The 6,375-nt window shown below is 31.6% G+C and overlaps 1 protein-coding gene across 5 annotated transcripts in view; it reads left to right on the top strand.

Moving 5' to 3' along the window:
- The first annotated feature begins 3,095 nt into the window (after nucleotides 1-3,095).
- scrn2 (secernin 2) overlaps nucleotides 3,096-6,375 on the top strand; it is a 45,502-nt gene continuing 42,222 nt past the window's right edge. For 4 of the 5 annotated variants that reach the window (XR_012395577.1, XM_005160433.3, XM_005160434.3 and 1 more), the window contains exon 1: nucleotides 3,096-3,156. The gene's annotated coding sequence lies outside the window, so the exon portion shown is untranslated. The remainder of the gene's footprint in view (nucleotides 3,157-6,375) is intronic. The other variant, NM_001030116.1, reaches the window with a different exon arrangement.

The raw sequence follows: 6,375 nt of genomic DNA, 5'->3' as shown, positions 1-6,375 counted from the left end.
TTGCCTCAGGACATCTGCAAAGATGCTTTTCGAAAGCCTGTAATAGCTTGATTAGCTAGCCCAGGTGTGTCTGATTGGGATTGGAGTCTGTTTGTGTGTGTGTGTGTGTGTAGAAAAATGCAGAATAGCAGATTGAATGATATAAGAAAAAAACTGCGAAATAATAATAAAAAAGGTGCGTTTTAGATCTTTTGGGCCTCAAATCATTTGTCAGGGGTGCTCAACCCTGCTCCTGGAGATCTACCTTCCTGCTGAGTTCAGCTCCAACCCTGATAAAACACACCTGAACCAATTAATCAGACCTATACAGCCATGGATAATTACAGGCAGGTGTGTTTGATGTGGGTTGCAACTGAAATCTGCAGGACGGTAGATCTCCAGGAGCAGGGTTGAGCACTCCTGATTTATGTGGTATAAAGTATCTGCTTTAATGTTTCAAATAATTTAATAATCTTAGGGGTGCTCAGTTTAATGCTTATTTTTGCAATATCTTTAAATAGAAAGGAAATCTGTTGCAGATATGTTTGATTGTTTTAGAATTATTAGAAATGCAAAAACAATGACAACAAATGGAAGGTTAGTTGTGTTCTCTTACTCTTGGACATATTGAGAGAACGTTCTTACCTTATTACCATAAGGTGCTCTATTTAATTTTAAACAACAAATATCCATAGGTTTCAACACAAGTTCCAGATTTGAAGGATCAAAACACAGTTCAAGGTATCATCAGAAGCATTTAGTCATAAGCACAAGTATTTAGTCATTCTTTAGCAAAATATCGATTTCATTTAGCCTCATTTAAATGCGCTGTGGTTGTGAGTGTGACCATATCAGACACAAATATGGTGGCGAGCGTAGTGGAATTGATGTTTTTTGTCCCTATGATATGAACACAGCTTTTTATTTAAAGTTCCTCACAATCACTCAATTATTTTGTTTCACTTTTCAACTGATGGCTATACAAAATAATTAACACAACTTCACACATGATCACTAGAATTCACCAGAACAGGTTTCAACATCGGAAACTAAACCATGTGTATGGTTTCCATGCTACTAATTTCAAGTATATAATTACAGTGACTGCACAGGATGAAGGAACTATTTTCACTGTTTAGCAGTTGTTTCTCTAATTTAAAGACAGTGCGCTTTAGGTAACTTAGCATGACCATGTTGGCAAGACAATGGGCTATATGCACAGTTTTTAAACCTCCAATAAACTTCCAGTTTATTTGACTATTTTCATTTTCAAAAGGTTCCTTTGAAAGCATTGTTGTTGCATTATAATTAAATTAGAACCAGTTAAACAGACCTTAGTATTAATGTAGTTGTTCAAGCATAATTAACGAGATGTTTGAATGGAAGTTCTGTCAGGAGCAGTGGATCAGAAACTCCATTGAAGATACTGAGGTGAAACAAATTTCTATATTTTAAAGACATAATGTGGAGCAATGGAATTGAGTACTTTTTGTCCGATATGATACCCACTTTATTTCGTACCTTAGTCAGGCAGTAAAAATCACAGATTTTTAAAGATATCACAGCGCAAATGCATCCATTTTGTAATGGCGAATTCACTGGAAGAGCTGTCTGATTTAAAAATAAAAGTCCGATATACCCAATTGAACTACAGTAATAAATATTTGCTGGCGTTCTGTCCATACCTGTCAACCCTCCCATTTTTCCCGAGATTTTCCCATATTTTACAGTTCTATCCCGCTATCTTCTCGTAAAGGTATTTTCCCGTATTACTCTCGTATTTTCAGTCTTTCTTTGAAGGGTGGAAATAAACATTAAAGAGCTGAGCCTCCTTATATGCAGCCCATACCACCCTTGCTCTACATGTGAGTTTGTTCTGTTCTTTTGCTTTGTTTAGGCATGAAAACACTGAGAATAATATAAAAATGGCAGAATTCTCTTTACTTTTCAAAACAGGTGCCGTCTTCCCTTTAATTGCAATCCTCAAAACAGTCATATAGCAGTGCGTGACTGTCAGCTGACATGCTCCATAGTGATAAATAGACGCTGTTTCCCAAACGAATTCTGTACACGTAATTTGAAGCGGAGCAAAAGTCTGGTTTTTGAGTGCATGTTAAACAGACATATACACATAATAAATAATAATAATAACATAAGATGTCGATCTTGGTGTTTTTTTTTTGTTTTTTTTTAAAGAAGTTAGGAGAGAAATCGAATGCTTTCATAATAACGTTAGATGTGTGCATTTTTTAAGTGACACTTCTATTATTTAATGTAAACAAACAAAAAAAGTCTAAATAAATAAGAGATTTATTCGTTGCTCATTAATCAGAATGTGTGAGTTATACAGTGAAGAAAAGGCTTGAGATTTGATAGCTTGATTCTATTTCATTATAATAGCTATTCATTTTAATAAGCTGAACTGTGCTAATGTATTTGCTGCCAATGTATACTATTTTTTTAATGTAAATAATAATAAAACATATTACTGATCATTTAACTGTTTATTTACAATGAAACAGCTCCAGATGAACATATTTAGTGATTTGGGGATTTTGGTTGATTGGTATGATTCTGTCTATTTATCCTACCTTGTCAGAGTGTCCTACCACCCATTCAAAAAGTAAGAAGCACATTTTGATGATGCAATATGCTACCCTTCAGATTTTGATACCAGTGTATGTTAATGTGGTAGAGTGATATGAATCTGTACTGTCGCCCTTAACCTTCCTAATCCCTAAAGTCAACCTCAGAACCATTCAAATACAGTGTTGGTAGCATAATCTGATGGGTAGGATAAAATGTCTGGACACCTGTTTCAGATTTTTCTTTATTTCTCACCTCAGGACAAACACAACTGAAGATTGCACTTCAGAGAGAAAAAGACTGTCGATTAATGTCAAAATTAAAGTTTATTTATTTATATATAATTGTATGCTTGAATTATTAAATTGAGTTTTTTATTATTTCAGTGGACTGGTTTTGAATAGCACCGCTGTTAAAGTTATATGAAATCAAAGGCCTTTTATTTTGAAGTGCCTGCAGTAGCCTCACTGACAGACCCAGGCAGACCGGGTGTGCTGCGGGACTTTTATTTTGAAGCGAACGCCTGCTGCAGGTTGATCAGTCTCAGCTCTGCCTCTCACAGGCTCGCTGGCCGATCTGGAGCTTATTAAGGTAATAAAACTTCGCCAAACACACAATTAGACAGTTGCACAATTATAGCAGCACTAAAAACGGACAAACAAAGCACGTACATGGATGTCACGCGATAATTTTGACGCGTGAATTTGATAAATGTTGATATAGATGCTCCGTTATCAGACACAGGCCATTTCTAGATCATCAGATATTAACAGCATCTTCTATGGAGCTCCTTTTGCTGCTGTTATGAGTGTTTAAAGTAGCTTTAGAGGTGTTGAGCGACTGGAGATCGGAGCTGAAGAATCGGTGAAATGGAGGTCAGGCTATAAGCCGTATAGACTGTCCAGACTTAACACTACCAGTAATCCTCCTCCTCTTTACACTCCTGTCAGTGGAGGACTCTTAACTATTGCCACACACACACACACACAAACACACACACATTACTGCTGACCCGTGCTTTCTCATAGAGGTTTCGAAGTTCATGAGTAAGGAGGATTTTGAATAGTAAATGTGATGTTTTGCATCTTTAAGTAATAAAATAATATTTAAATTTAAATGTTACAAGTTATAATTGAAAGCTATGTATAAGTTATCATAGAGTTGATTGAGTATATGTTAATGCACAGTGGTTTGTTACGAAGAGAAACCTATAAAAATTGAAAATATATTTTTAAAAGTTTTTTTGGAATATGTAAATATGCCAGCTATTACATAAACATATGCCATTTAATTATTTATTAATAAATGAATTGGAGGGAGCTTAAAACAATATTATATTTATGGCTGCATAAAAAGACATTTCTAATATTTAAAAATATATTTTAATTATTAATGTATTCCAAATTATTATTTATACTGATTGTTATACATATTATTATTATTATTATTATAACACTTCATAACGTTGAAAATAATAAATGAACAGAGGGGAGCGTAAAATAAGATTTTTAAAATGTATTTAAAAAAATATTTAGATTTTTTAATGAACTAAAATGTTAAATAAAAGAAATATCAAAGGCAGCTTAAAAAAACAGATATTTTTATTTTTAAATTTATTTTAAGTACTTCTATCATAAATTTAAAATAATTAAATGTTATAATGATTATTATGCATGTTGTTCTGACACTTTTATTCTTCTTCCCTCACACCTTTTAAAATAATAAACAGTGGAAGCCTAAACTAATCATATTTTAATAGAATGTTTAAATATTTAGATTTTTTTAGTAAACTGAAATATTGCAAAAAATGTACATCAACTGCAGTATAAAAATACATAATTATAATATATAAATATCTATATTTGTTTGAAAAAACTTATTAAAGTATTCTAAATTATTATTTATAATGTTTCAGTTAACACTTCATTACTTTAAAAATAATAAATTTACAAGAAGGAGCCTAACATGTTATATTTTATTGAATATTTAAATATTTAGAATTTTAATGAACTGAAATATTGCAAAAATTATTGAACATCAAAGGCAGCTTAATAAAGACATTATTTAATATATTTTTTTATTTTAAATAATTATACATAAATGCTAAATAATTATATTATATATGTAATAATAATTGTTATTATGAATGTTATTATAACACCTTTTTATTCCCTCACAACTTTTAAAATAATAAATAGGAAGGAGCCTAAAAAATTATATTTTGATAGAATATTTAGATTTTCAATGCTGCAAAAATGTACAACAAATGCAGCATAAAAAGTATATATATATATATATATATATATATATATATATATATATATATATATATATATATATATATATATATATATATATATATATATATATACATAAAAATATATACATATATTTTAAATATACAGGGAGCCTAAAATATTATTTTTTAATAGATTATTTAAATACTTAGATTTTTTATAAACTCAAACACTGCAAAAAATTTAAATCAAATGCAACATAAAAAAATTGACATTTTTTGTTATTTAAAATGTTTTAATGTATTTATTTTAATTACTTTGTTGTGTATTATAAATTATTATTTATCTGTGCACTATTTTTATACATCTGTCCTTATAGCTTTATTCAAAAACCTAATAAAAACCAAATAAAAGATGATTATTAAGATTATATTATAAAAGATTATGCTTATAGGCTTGGATAAAGGAAATTAATCCTTGCAAATGACACACAATTACAAACGATAGAGACAAGTAATTTAAGGGACATTTAAAGGCCCCTACAAAATCAAAGCTAACCATAGTATTTTGTTAGCTCACATTGTTAGTTTTGTGGTGAACAATTAATCTTTGCATGTCATTAAGAACAGAAAATAGTTTCTAATTTTAATAGTTTCTAAATAGATTCTAATTTTAAATTGAAATCTGTAAATGCACTTCCTTTTTTTCAGTTAAATTATTCGAAAACCTATATCTTAGGAATTGGGCATGGCTAAAAAATTTAATCACGCTGCTCCAGCAGTCAGTTTTGACAACAAACAGAAATGGTGAGCAGGAGGAGCCTGTCAGGTTGTTATTACTCTCCCCAAACCCTTTTCCTCTTGCTGAATGACATGCCTACTTTACTACATCCAATCAGCTCACAGTAGAAAAAACAAGCCACGCCCACTGTTGTGTCATTTAACATTCGCTGTGTCCGAAACCACCTACTACTGAGTAGGTACTGCATTTGAATTTAAACGTACTACTCGGCGGTTAGAAAAGTATGTTCTATACAGTATGAATGTGAAAAGTATGAATGGAATTTTGCCATGGTCACGTGACCTACCTGCGTCAATTGCGTTGCTTTACTCCCATTCATGAATTCTCTCGAAGGGGCATCCTGGGATAGCGCAGCATGCATGGGATGCGCACTCTAGAATCTCGCCGGAATTAGTAAGTCATCTGGGTACTTCTCACATACTGATTTTCGAATTCTATGAATTCGGACATAATACTTGGCTCACATACTGATTTTAGCGTACTATATAGTATGGAAGTATGCAGTTTCGGACGCAGCGAATCTGTTTCTCTAGGAACTGCGTCACAATACAAAAAAAATAAATAAATAAGGGTCACAGCTTCTGGTTCATGGGGACTTTAAAGTTGTTGATTGTATCTATAATAATATATTCAAAGTTTGCTGTTAAATATGAATATACACACAAATATATGTAGAGATCATCTATGGCGCTTCATGTGAGTGGGTGGGTTTAAAAGTTTATTTTGTCATGCTTTGCTTTCTGTGGCTGTCTAATTGGTTGAATTTTCTGCA

The sequence above is a fragment of the Danio rerio genome, chromosome 20 (genome assembly GCF_049306965.1).
Source record: "Danio rerio strain Tuebingen ecotype United States chromosome 20, GRCz12tu, whole genome shotgun sequence".
In the NCBI taxonomy this organism is placed as follows: domain Eukaryota; kingdom Metazoa; phylum Chordata; class Actinopteri; order Cypriniformes; family Danionidae; genus Danio; species Danio rerio.
This window is presented reverse-complemented; position numbering and strand designations above follow the sequence as displayed.